Source organism: Doryrhamphus excisus, chromosome 4 (genome assembly GCF_030265055.1).
Source record: "Doryrhamphus excisus isolate RoL2022-K1 chromosome 4, RoL_Dexc_1.0, whole genome shotgun sequence".
NCBI classification, from domain to species: Eukaryota; Metazoa; Chordata; class Actinopteri; order Syngnathiformes; family Syngnathidae; genus Doryrhamphus; species Doryrhamphus excisus.
The window spans coordinates 21,728,642-21,743,044 of record NC_080469.1 but is presented as its reverse complement, the minus strand read 5'-3'; the positions used below and the strand labels follow the sequence as shown (position 1 = coordinate 21,743,044).

General features: G+C 40.7%; 1 protein-coding gene across 4 annotated transcripts in view; it reads right to left on the bottom strand.

Moving 5' to 3' along the window:
* Positions 1 to 14,403, bottom strand: part of unc5ca (unc-5 netrin receptor Ca) — a 250,279-nt gene that overhangs the window by 46,984 nt on the left and 188,892 nt on the right. The gene's annotated exons all lie outside the window — the stretch shown is intronic.

The following is a 14,403-nucleotide window of genomic DNA, read 5'->3' as shown; positions in this document are numbered from 1 at the left end:
TAAAAAATTAAAAATATATATTAAAAATATTAACATTTTTAAAAGATATTTAAAATATTAAAAATATTAAACATTTTAAAAAATATATTACAAATATTAAAAATTTTAAAAGATATTTAAAATATTAAAAATATAAAAATATTGTAAATAAATATATATATATATATATATATATATATATATATATATATATATATATATATATATATATATAACTAAGTCAGAAGTGTGAGGCACATCTTACTTTTAATTCTCTTTACTCTTCATTATTAGCAGTGGTTTGACTTATTTTTACACTTGCATGAGCCTTAAAATGTCACCAAAGAAATGTATGTACACGATAATGGAGTCAATCTTACAAATATATAAAATAATAAACTATATTATAAATAAACTAATATATAATATATAAAAAAAAGGTATGCTTAGTACTGTCTATTTTGGAGAAAAATATGCCTCATCAAGTTTTGCCTTTTGTACGTTTTTTGTATCTTTTAATGCAACACTTAACACTTACTTCAAAATAATTAACAATATTATTAAAAAATATTATAAATATCATACAAATATCATAAATATTATAAAAATGTTACAAATATAAAAAATATTAAAAACATTAAAAAATATTAAAAATATTTTTAAAATATTAAAAATATTAAAAAATATTAAAAAAATATTTAAAATATTAAAAAATATTAAAAAATATTAAAACATATTAAAAATATTAAAAATATTAAAAATAAATATTATATATATATATATGAGTAAGTCAGAAGTGTGAGGCACATCTTACTTTTAATTCTCTTTACTCTTCATTATTAGCAGTGGTTTGACTTATTTTTACACTTGCATGAGCCTTAAAATGATAAGAAATGATAAGAAATGTATGTACACGATAATGGAGTCAATCTTACAAATACATATTATTAATTCATATTTCCATTATCATTACCTATACGTCCATTATCTATTATTAATGAAAAAGTTTGCAGTGTAATTGAAAGGCCGCTGCTGCCAGTAGGGGGCATCTAATGATAAAAATGCAATCGTAAAAATTACCGACAGATGGAAGGTGACGTCGAAAAGCAGGCAAGTGTCTTGAACATATGCTTTTATAAGGCACTTTGGGTGAAGGGTAGGACGGCGGGGAAGTATCCTATTTATGAGCCTAATCACATTTCCTGAGTGCAGTATTTACTGCGCCAAACCCTCGTAAATTCAGCCGGTCCGAGCTTTATGGCACATGCGTAAATGTTCGTGCTGCGTTGTTCCATTCTCATTGTTTCATTTCCTCCTCGCCTCACATTAGGAAATGGAAATCTCAGATGCGGAGAAAGGAGGGGAAAAAAAATGGGGTGTTTTGATTCCGATGCCATGCTGTTTTTTTTTCTTGCAGTTATTCAAGCAACTTGCTCGTGTTCACAGTTTTGATTCTTTGGACAACAGGCTGCTGTTTGACCTTTCTGTTTCTAATAAAAATAAAAGGTTATGCTGAAAACAAGAAAATAAAAGCCAGCGGAACACAACAGCACAAATGGCATGGAAAGTGTTTATTTGTAGTGTAAAACAACAAAGAGCAATTGAAAATACTGGTAAGGAAGTTATCACCGACACGCTACCCTGCGTATATCACATTCATTTACAGTGAAGAAAATAAGTATTTGAACACCCTGCTATTTTGCTATTTCTCCCACTTAGAAATCATGGAGGGGTCTGAAATTTTCATCGTAGGTGCATGTCCACTGTGAGAGAGATAAACTAAAAAGAAAAATCCAGAAATCACAATGCATGATTTTTTTAACAATTTATTTGTGTGATACAGCTGCAAATAAGTATTTGAACACCTGAGAAAATGAATGTTAATATTTGGTACAGTAGCCTTTGTTTGCTATTACAGAGGTCAAACGTTTCCTGTAGTTTTTCACCAGGTTTGCACACACTGCAGGAGGGATCTTGGCCCACTCCTCCACACAGATCTTCTCTAGACCAGTCAGGTTTCTGGGCTGTCGCTGAGAAACACGGAGTTTGAGCTCCCTCCAAAGATTTTCGATTGGGTTCAGGTCTGGAGACTGGCTGGGCCATGCTAGAACCTTGATATGCTTCTTACGGAGCCACTCCTTGGTTTTCCTGGCTGTGTGCTTCGGGTCGTTGTCGTGTTGGAAGACCCAGCCACGACCCATCTTCAATGCTCTGACAGAGGGAAGGAGGTTGTTCCCCAAAATGTCACAATACACGGCCCCAGTCATCCTCTCTTTAATGCAGTGCACTCGTCCTGTCCCATGTGCAGAAAAACACCCCCAAAGCATGATGCTACCACCCCCATGCTTCACAGTAGGGATGGTGTTCTTCGGATTGTACTCTTCATTCTTCTTCCTCCAAACACGCTTATTGGAATTATGACCAAAAAGTTCTATTTTGGTCTCATCTGACCATAAAACTTTCTCCCATGACTCCTCTGTATCATCCAAATGGTCATATGCAAACTTAAGACGGGCCTTGACATGTGCTGGTTTAAGCAGGGGAACCTTTCGTGCCATGCATGATTTCACATCATGACGTCTTAGTGTATTACCTACAGTAACCTTGGAAACGGTGGTCCCAGCTCTTTTCAGGTCATTGACCAAGTCCTGTCGTGTAGTTCTGGGCTGATTCCTCACCTTTCTTAGAATCATTGAGACCCCACGAGGTGATATCTTGCATGGGGCTCCACTCCGATTGAGATTGACCGTCATGTTTAGCTTCTTCCATTTTCTAATGATAGCTCCAACAGTGGACCTTTTTTCACCAAGCTGCTTGGTAATTGCTCCGTAGCCCTTTCCAGCCTTGTGGAGGTGTACAATTTTGTCTCTGGTGTCTTTGGACAGCTCTTTGGTCTTCGCCATGTTACAAGTTAAAGTCTTACTGATTGTATGGGGTGGACAGGTGTCTTTATGCAGCTAACGACCTCAAACAGGTGCATCTGATTCAGGATGATACATGGAGTGCAGGTGGACTTCTAATGGGCAGACTAACAGGTCTTTCAGGGTCAGAATTCTAGATGATACACAGGTGTTCAAATACTTATTTGCAGCTGTATCACACAAATAAATTGTTAAAAAATCATGCATTGTGATTTCTGGATTTTTCTTTTTAGTTTATCTCTCTCACAGTGGACATGCACCTACGATGAAAATTTCAGACCCCTCCATGATTTCTAAGTGGGAGAAATAGCAAAATAGCAGGGTGTTCAAATACTTATTTTCTTCACTGTACATATGAAAGGACCCCATAAAGCACATTCTCAATGATGGAACTTCTGTGAGCAAAAGGGAAGTTACAATATGGATACTGTACATAACATACACCCTAACGTAGGGGAGCTGGAGCATCCATGTCTATACCACTTATCCTGTTCAAAACTATAGGGAAGATGGAGCCTACCCCAGCTGACTGTATGTGGAAGGCATTCGCCAAAGACAATTTCCCCACCCTCCTTTGTCTGTTCGTCCATCCATCTATCATCTATCCATCTATCCATCTATCCATCAATCCATCAATCCATCTATCTATCCATCTATCCATCCATCCATCTATCCATCTATCCATCCCTACCCTCCCTGCCTCCTTCCATCTAGCCATCCATCCATCCATCCCTCCATCCAAATCCATGCATCAATCCATCATCCCTCCAATCCATCCATCCGTCCCTCCCTGCCTCCCTCTCTCCATCCATCCCTCAAATCTATCCATCCATCCCTCCAATCCATCCATCCATCCATCCGTCCCTCCCTCCCAGCCTCTGTTCCTCCCTCCATCCATCCATCCATCCATCCATCCATCTATCATCCATCCCTTCATCCAAATCTGTGTATCCATCCATCCCTCCAATCCATCAATCCATCCATCTATCATCCATCCATCCATCCCTTCATCCAAATCCGTGTATCCATCCATCCATCCCTCCAATCCATCAATCCATCCATCTATCCATCCATCCAAATCCATGCATCCATCATCATCCCTCCAATCCATCCATCCCTCCCTCTATCCATCTGTCTTTCCCTGCCTCCCTCTCTCCATCCATCCCTCCATCCATCCCTCCACCTATTCGTCCAGCCTTCTTCCCTCCCTCCCTTCATCCATCCATCTATCCATCCATCCATCCCTCCAATCCATCAATCCATCCATCCATTCCTCCATCCATCTGTCTTTCCCTGCCTCCCTCTCTCCATCCATCCCTCCACCTATCCGTCCATCCCTTCCTCCCTTCCTCCCTCCCTCGCTCCCTCCCTTCATCCATCCATCTATCCATCCATTCCTCCATGCATCTGTCCATCCATCCCTCCAATCTATCCATCCATCCATCCCTCCCTCCATCCATCCCTCCAATCCATCCCTCCTTCCATCCCTCCATCCCTCCATCCAATCCATCGATCATCCGTCCTCTACCTACCATCAATGTGACGAATCAATCCATCCATCCATCAAGCCAACCATCATCGAGCCTCAATGTACCATCAGTATGACCAAGCCATCCATCCACCCACCTACCTATCCATCCACCCACCTACCCATCCATCATGCCTCCATCTACCACTAATACGGCCAAGCCATCCATCCACCCATCCATTCATCAATGATGCCTCATCTACCATCAATATGTCCAAGCCATCCGTTCATCAATGCATCCATCATGCCTTCATCTATCATTAATATGTCCAAACCATCCATCCATTCATCCATTCACCCATCATGCCTCCATCTACCATCCATCCATCCATCATCCATCCAGCCACCTCTACCATCAATATGTCCATGCCATCCATCTTCCATCCGTCATACAATTCAATCATTCAATCATGCATCCACCCATCATCCAATCATTGAATCAGGCATCTAGATATCCACCAAAGACATCCATCTGTCCTATCCGTCAACCATAGTGTAATTTACCATCATTTTGTACAAGCTATCTATCCATCCATCTAGCCACCATCACCTATACACAATACCTTTCCACCAACCCTTTGTTGATGGTGGCCATGCATTAAACCAAGCCTTTGTCTATCCATCCATGTATCCAACAATACATGGATTCATTGACCATCCATCCATCCATTCTAACTCTGTGGCGTGACGTGTTGTAACCATGTGACACGTGTGCTGAAGTCTTCACCTCATTAACTCGGGACTTTCCTCCAAACTGTTAATAAATGACTCCCAGTCAGCAAAAATCAATGAGGACAAACATGCCTCCTGCATTTAAAAAGTAATTTGAAGTTCAATGCCAATTAACCCTGCCAACCTTCTGCTTTAGTACTTGCTTACTGTAGCACTTTCCAGCCTCCAACAACACAAATAAAGGAGACGTGGACACAAAACAACGGCAAAGCAGACCCGGGCTGGTATATTAAGTGCTGGATTTGATTCTGTCATTTAGCATGCAAGACTGATATACGCTCTGCTGGGCTCAGACAAACCAGACAAAAAGACCCCATGTGGTGGCCATCACATCATTAGCCCCAGCTGGTGTCAGCGACTGATTGGATCAGGGCAGTCTTTTGGGTAGGGACAGGTTGCATTTATTATTAAACCCATATCACCTGTCCACTTCAGGTACACACCGCTATACGCAAATACAAACACCGAACGCCTCTGATACAATCGCACAGGACGTGGCCTTGTCCTTAGATTGAACTGATACAGGATTTTTAAACGGTTCAAAAAGAGTCCAAGCGTCTCTTTAAGACAAAGAAATCACGTGGTGATTTCTTCAAAGGCCTAAACGGCTTTGCTTAATCATTGCTACAGTATGTGTACATTGATCTCACACACCCCTACAGCACAGAATTATGGGACGCAACATTTTGTTTCATAACTCAAAGGGTACTCGTTGGCGTTCAAACCTCCCCCAAGGCTCAGAAATCGTTAACATTGACTGAAAAAAGCCGTTTGATGTTGTTCCACTCCAGTCCTGTGGGCAGCGATACTGAGCTTCAAAAAGCTGCAGAAGTATTTTGCAGCTCAGTTTGCTGGATTTGCACTGATATTTTATGGCTTCTTAATCACTGAGTTTTCAGATCGGTCTACAAATTAGCCCCTAGGGCAGGGCTGGGCAAATATTTTGACTTGCGGGCCGCATTGATTTAACAAAATAGACAAGGAGGCAAGACTATATATTTTACACATAACAGTCCACCTGGTATTATTGTATCTATAAGTGTCATGCAATCTCCTATTATTATTTTATATTTATATTTAAATATTTTATATTTAAATATTTTATATTTAAATATTTCATTATTATATTCTATAATAACAACAATAAAAATAAAAATAAAAATAAAAATAAAAATAAAAATAAAAATAAAAATAAAAATAAAAATAAAAATAAAAATAAAAATAAAAATAAAAATAAAAATAAAAATAAAAATAAAAATAAAAATAAAAATAAAAATAATTATTAACTTTTTGACTCACGGGCCGCATTGATTTAACAAAATAGACAAGGAGGCAAGACTATATATTTTACACGTAACAGTCCACCTGGTATTATTGTATCTATAAGTGTCATGCAATCTCCTATTATTATTTTATATTTAGATTTAAATATGTTCTATTTAATATTAATAATAATACATAATAATTAATAATAAAATAATAATAACAATAACATTATTATTATTATTATTATTATTATTATTATTATTATTATTATTATTATTATTATTATTATTATTATTATTATTATTATTATTATTATTATTATTATTATTATTATTATTATTATTATTATTATTATTATTATTATTATTATTATTATGTCCCTTTTTTCAGGAGCACTTTGTAAACAGCAGACCACATCAAATAACCAAGTTAATAAAAAAAAAGCTACTTAAACCATCAGAACGATGGCTCAAGCCATGATGCCAGGTTTTGTGTTAAGTTTAAAAGAAATACTTTGGAGAGCATGGGCGTGCCGTATTTAAACACTTGGTGGGCCAGAGGTAGCCTCCGGGCCGTAGTTTACCCACCCCTGACTTAGAGCTTGCACGGCCTCGGCAGCCACACCAGCATGCTCTGCTAAACTAAGCTAACCCGTGCTAGTTCTGTTGCTGCTGTATTGCACAACGCAGCCTACTGGAGCTCCACTTGTACCTGAACTGACAGCTCTATATAGTTATTATTTCATATCTTTTACTGTATTGTATTTTGTCGAATACTGCGATACATGCGTCAAACAGAGCAATTGATCCAAATGCTTCCTCTGTTTTTTTTTTTTTTTTTTAAGTTGCACGTTAAGGACAAACGTCCCATTTCCAGCTGTGCGAGATCAAGGCAAAAGGAAAGTATAATGTATTGCATATTCTACTGAGATGTGTGTATTTGGTGATGGTGGCGGTTTGAACAAAGACTTGGCTGCGTGCCGCGTGAGATAAAAGTAGGCCACGACAGAGATATTTTGTTGCATTGGGGAGCGCCGCAAAAAAAAAAAAATGTTTTGAAAGGCGACGCTTTTTTTGCGGCGTATCTGCGAGAGAGTGCGGGAACATCACAGTCAAGCCTGCGTCAGCAAAGAGGAACATCATATAAATCTTGCAAAGACAAAAAAAAAACAAAAAAAAAAAACAAATGGCAGACCAAAAAGTGAGATAACAAGGCAGAGAATATCTCTACTAACTAAATGTGGCCTTGTTGAGCCACAAGTCTGATGCCGCTGAATCACAATACATCACAGTACACGGTCCAGAAGAATCAGTACCAGTACTTGTGTGCTCCTATGCGGTGTTGATACTGAGGATCATCCCCTTGATTAGCTATATTATTTCCATCCCCGCAAGACCACAGCTGAGTGGCTTAAAGAGCTCTCCCAGTGATTACCGTGCCCACGTGTGGGCGGGCTCTGAGGGCGCACCGTGCGCTCTAATAATCCCAACAAGCCACCCGGGAAGATTTGTCACTTCATTTCATGGTGGAATGACACTGAAGTGTTGGGACGTCGAGGTAAGAGAGCAGGAGGCGATGGAAAGTGGAAATTCACACCGCGTACCTGCCAGCGCCGGCAAATTAGTTCTCAGTAGCATCTCTTCTGAAGAAAGTTTGGTTGGAGTTGGAATGTGCTGCACGGAGGTCGAGTGGTTAGTGCGCAGACCTCACAACTAGGAGACCCGAGTTCAATCCCACCCTCAGGCATCTCTGTGTGGAGTTTGTATGTTTTCCCCGTGAATGTGTGTTTTTTTTACTCCGGTACTCCGGTGCTAGAGCCTATCCCAGCTGTCTTTGGGCGAGAGGCGGGGTACACCCTGGACTGGTGGCCAGCCAATCACAGGGCACATATAGACAAACAACCATTCACACTCACATTCATACCTATGGACAATTTGGAGTCGCCAATTAACCTAGCATGTTTTTGGAATGGTGGTCGAGTGGTTAGCACGCAGACCTCACAACTAGAAGACCTGAGTTCAATCCCACCCTCGGGCATCTCTGTGTGGAGTTGGCATGTTCTCCCCGTGCATGCGTGGGTTTTCTCCGGGTACTCCGGTTTCCTCCCACATTCCATATGCTCATTTTTTGACCCTTTGTATTGGGTTGTGGACTCCTATAGAGCAGTTACTAGATCTTCCAGAATCTGCACCTATTCCAGCTGTATTTCCTTGGATTTGTGCTTCCTAAGGCTGCACGGTGGAATAGTGGTCAGTGGGCAGGCCTCACATCTTGGAGACCTGACTTCAATTCCACCCTCGGCCATCTCTGTGTGGAGTTAGCATGTTCTCCCCGTGCATGCGTGGGTTTTTTTCCGGGTACTCCGGTTTCCTCCCACATTCCAAAAACATGCTAGGTTAATTAGCGACTCCAAATTGTCCATAGGTATGAATGTGAGTGTGAATGGTTGTTTGTCTATATGTGCCCTGTGATTGGCTGGCCACCAGTCCAGGGTGTACCCCGCCTCTCGCCCAAAGACAACTGGGATAGGCTCCAACACCCCCCGTGACCGTCATGAGGATAAGCGGTAGACAATGAATGAATGAATGGTTGTTATGGTTATAATACTACTACTACTACTACTAATAATAATAATAATAATTATTATTATTATTATGATGATGATGATGATGATCATCATCATCGTCATCATCATCATCATCATTATATTATTCTCCCCGTGCATGTGTGGGTTTTCTCCGGGTACTCCGGTTTCCTCCCACATTCCAAAAACATGCTAGGTTAATTGGCGACTCCAAATTATCCATAGGTATGAATGTGAGTGTGAGGCTCTCGCCCGAAGACAGCTGGCATAGGCTCCAGCACCCACCCACCCCCCGCACGACCCTTGTGACAAAATAAATGAATGAATTGAAATGTGACTAAAGTGCGTATTTTCAGTTTTAATTGACAAGCTTTCACAGAAATATACTATTCTATTAGGGAATTACAGCTTTTCTATACATAAAACAAATATATTTTATGTTCTCGCTCTTTCTCACTCACACACACACACACATATATATATATATATATATATATATATATATATATATATCTTGACCAAATTCATGTGCGCTGTTGGATTAAATTTCTATTAGCTTTCCCCGATTGAGTTTGAAGAGTGTTGATTAGCCAGTAATGGCCTTTGTTACTGCACTAATGAATCCCTTGATTACTATTCTACTTAGCTCCACATCAGGGGGCAGCTGATGCGTATGTGTTTGCGTAGCATCTGCTGGTGGTGTTATCCGCTTGATAAATACACATTCTCGCAGTAGCCAAATGTCTTTTTTTTTTTGGTCATGAGAGTTGATGGTAGCGGAAGAGAAAAGACGGATGGTGTGGTGTGCCAACACTCATCTCTCATTGCGGCGCTCTTCCCTGCCTTGTTCTTGTCTTTTCCACTCAAACAACTCCACGCTTGTCTGTTGTGTTTTCTTAACACCTCCATCACCTATACTGCCTATTTCTGGCCTCATGCGCTTTTTTGTCTCATTTATCTCTTCTGCTTTGCTTTCTGCTGACTGGACTTGAACGACTCTTGAGGATTGGGAGGATGGCGTACGCCACATGTGCCTTTGTTAAGACGAAACTATTATGTGTGTGTGTGTGTGTGTGTGCCTTAATGGAAACAAGCGTTGCAATTACGGCTCCGGATGGCTCCGGATGCCGGTCGGGAGGATAAAAATGAGTGTGGCACATATGGCAAGTGTGTGTGTGTGTGTGATGGCACATCCCTCCCCGCCCCATCAGCACCAAAAGCACCTTGACATTGGGTTTTGATTGGCCAGTGAGGCCGAAGTGACATAAATGAAGCGGCATGATCATTCATTCATTCATTTTCTACCGCTTTTCCTCACGAGGGTCGCGGGGGTGCTGGAGCCTATCCCAGCCGTCTTCAGGCGAGAGGCGGGGTACACCCTGGACTGGTGGCCAGCCAATCACAGGGCACATATAGACAAACAACCATTCACACTCACATTCATACCTATGAACAATTTGGAGTCGCCAATTAACCTAGCATGTTTTTGGAATGTGGGAGGAAACCGGAGTACCCGGAGAAAACCCACGCATGCACGGGGAGAACATGCAAACTCCACACAGAGATGGCCGAGGGTGGAATTGAACCCTAAAAATAAGTCAACCACTGAAACATTAACACATTAAAGGGGGCTACATCATAGTGGTGTGTCAGTCATGAACGACCGGGTCAAAAAGTTGTGAACGGAATGAACGAGGTCACCGCCCCAAAAATACCCGTTCAGTTGCAAATGCTTTTTTTTTGATTGGCTGAAGAGTCAGACAATCTGCGTGCTTGCCTTGTCTTATCCTATTTTCGCGCCTTGCGACAATAGTGGGTGGGTGGAGTTAGCTAACTGAAAGACCGAGTCCGAGAGATTGACCGACACTCTCTGTGACCTCGTTCATTCCGTTCACAAAAAAGAACTAGTTCTTTTGACCCGTTCGTTCATAGCCAACACACCACTAGTCATCATGTGTTGTTGCGCTGTTGAGTCGGAACGAACGTGAACATGAGCGAACGCACGGACTCGACATGGCTGACCGGGTCTATGCACAGGGTGAGATCAAAGGCTAACAACCAATTGACCGAAATGAACGGATCTTTTTACTGAATGAACCAGAATGATCCGGAAATGAACGGTTTTGCCCACCACGACTACATTATGCTTTGACTCACTCTAATGAGTCACTGATTAATTGGGTTAATTGAATTAATGGCGGTCGAGTGGTTAGCGCGCAGACCTCACAGCTAGGAGACACAAGTTCAATTCCACCCTCGGGCATCTCTGTGTGGAGTTTGCATGTTCTCCCCGTGGGTTTTCATCTTTTTCTCCGGGTACTCCGGTTTCCTCCCACAAAACAAAAACATGCTAGGTTAATTGGCCACTCCAAATTGTCCATAGGTATGAATGTGAGTGTGAATGGTTGTTTGTCTATATGTGCCCTGTGATTGGCTGGCCACCAGTCCAGGGTGTACCCCGACTCTCACCCGAAGACAGCTGGGATAGGCTCCAGCACTCCCTGGCACCCTCATGAGGACCGAAATGACCGAAATGAATGAATCTTTTTACTGAATGAACGGGAATGATCCGGAAATGAACGGTTTTGCCCACCACTACTACATCACTGTATTGCAGGTTTCACTGATTAATTAATTAATTATCACCGTTTTGTGGTTGTCTATGGCCCATTATTAGTCAATAATATTGAAAAACAAATTATAAGTAGTATTCTTAAAGGAAAACTGGATTATTTTTATTTGGCCATCATTAATAATCCCTTTTCTGTGCATTCTCGCAAGAGAAAACAAGTTAGTATGAGCTAGCTAACAATGCATATCATGGGAAGTACGTATGTTGAGGCTACAGCTTTAACTTGCAAAAATGCCAACAATGTTGCATTTACTGTACATAACTAACCTGTATATTAACCATGACGCCTCGCTCACCAATTCATATCAATATTATTGGAGCGGAACCAGTGTTCTGCGTACGCGTCAGTCTCCACAGGTGGATGCAACCCGCAATTAATTGTGGCCAAGTGGGTGAAGATTGTGTAAAATTGGCTAAATGTTCGCCGTGTGCACATCACCAGCAGCTGTTTCCGCTAATATGTGCCCATGTCGGTGTTAACTTTAGCTACAGTCAAAATATGGAGGAAATAATATGGAGGAAAAAAACAAAACAAAAAACAGGCCAACAAAGTACCAGGCCAATCTGGCACCGTTGGCAGAGATGCTTTGTGTGTACACTGTAAACCCGAATAAGTTAGCTCAAACATTTGAGTATATCAGAGCTTTAATATTTGGAGTTGATATTAGATATACTTTTTTTTAATTTTGGGGTGAAGAGAGAAATAGCTTTCTTTTTTGCATTCTCTCTGCCATGCATTCTACATTCTTTAATTTTGGTTCTAATTTCAACTCTTTCCATAGGAAGAAGGTGTGCATGTGTAACCTACACAGTACAAATCTATCTGATATAATGGATTTATTATTAATTGATTGATTGGTTTGATTTATTTATGTTTAATAGATACTTTTTTTATATGTAACTACGAATTATTTTAAGTATACACAAATCTGCAAAAAGTTCATTCATTCATTTTCTACCGCTTATGCTAGAGCTGTCTTTGGGCGAGAGGCGGGGTACACCCTGGACTGGTGGCCAGCCAATCACAGGGCACATATAGACAAACAACCACTCACACTCACATTCATACCTATGGACAATTTGGAGTCTCCAATTAACCTAGCATGTTTTTGGAATGTGGGAGGAAACCGGAGTACCCGGAGAAAACCCACGCATGCACGGGGAGAACATGCAAACTCCACACAGAGATGGCCGAGGGTGGAATTGAACCCTGGTCTCCTAGCTGTGAGGTCTGCGCGCTAACCACTTGACCGCCGTGCCGCGCAAAAAGTTCATATTAATCAAAAATTACAAGTTAAATAAACAGAAAAGACAGATAATTGAACTAAAAATCAACATTTATAAGTTTAACTTTTAGTTAAACTTTAAGTTAACTATACTTAGTCGGACTTACTCGGATATACAGTGTCTTAAGTTGTATGTAAACTATGTTTTTAAGTTAATCTTACTTAATATAGCAATAGTTCAATTTAATCAAAACATTCATTCATTGATTCATTTTCTACCGCTTTTCCTCACGAGGTTCGCAGGGAGGTGCTGGAGCCTATCCCAGCAGTATTCGGGTGAGAGGCGGGGTACACCCTGGACTGGTGGCCAGCCAATCACAGGGCACATATAGACAAACAACCATTCACACTCACATTCATACCTATGGACAATTTGGAGTCGCCAATTAACCTAGCATGTTTTTGGAATGTGGGAGGAAACCGGAGTACCCGGAGAAAACCCACAAATGGAATTGAACCCTGGTCTCCTAGCTGTGAGGTCTCGTCCGCCCTAATCAAAACATATTAGTTAAAAGTACTTAAAATAGAACATGTTAAATGAACTCGACATAAGTAGAACTTTGCGTATGCATAACTTCATTTATTTAAGTACTTTGAACATTTGGGTTTACAGTGTATGTGATGTTACGGGTGAACCAAAAAAAGCCAAACTTTTAGTACTTTAGTACTTGCAGTGGAGATGGGAAGTCACGCCGAGGTGTGATAAACTGAGACAGCAAATGATTTCAATAATGTGACTAATTTAGTACATGGAAAGGTACTGAATTATGATGATGCATGCTTAGTGGGTATCTTTTTTATTCAGTCATCCATTCAGTACTTCAGTACCGATTAGCATAATGCACAAATTTAGTTAAATAACTAAATAACTCCACCACGGAAACATTAGTCAGCCTCAATGATGACACTTCAACTGCAGTACGAGAGTCCACTACGCCTGCAGAAGGCAAAGTTGGTTTCGATTCCAGCTACGGAGACGGACTCGTCTACATAAGCAAAACCAGCAAGTCAACCAATTTAAAAACCAGTTTAAAATGTAAGAATGCAAGGGACATTGACAACATCGCTTCTGTTTAAATCGACGGTTCATTTTCTTAGTGAGCACGTGCCTTTTGACTCGCTTTAATTGGCCACATGTCCTAATATTTCCGCACACGTCTCTGGAGACGATTCTGACCGTCCCGCTGCCCCAGATGACACGCTGGGAACGCACTGCAGCGACAACGCTATGCTATGCACACCAGGATGTCTGTTATGTGCATGGCATCGTGGGATTCCGGCGAGCTGTGACAGCTTAATTAACGAGATCCCAGCATAAAGATCCAATTAAGTGCGCTGACATAAATGGGTTGCCATCGAGACTCGTGGCGCATCCTCAGTAAAAAAAATGCAATTCACTCTCTATAGAAGTCTTTTCCTGTCTTTAGAGATATGTCTATTGCATTAATATTTATACATTAATTAATTTCTCGGGC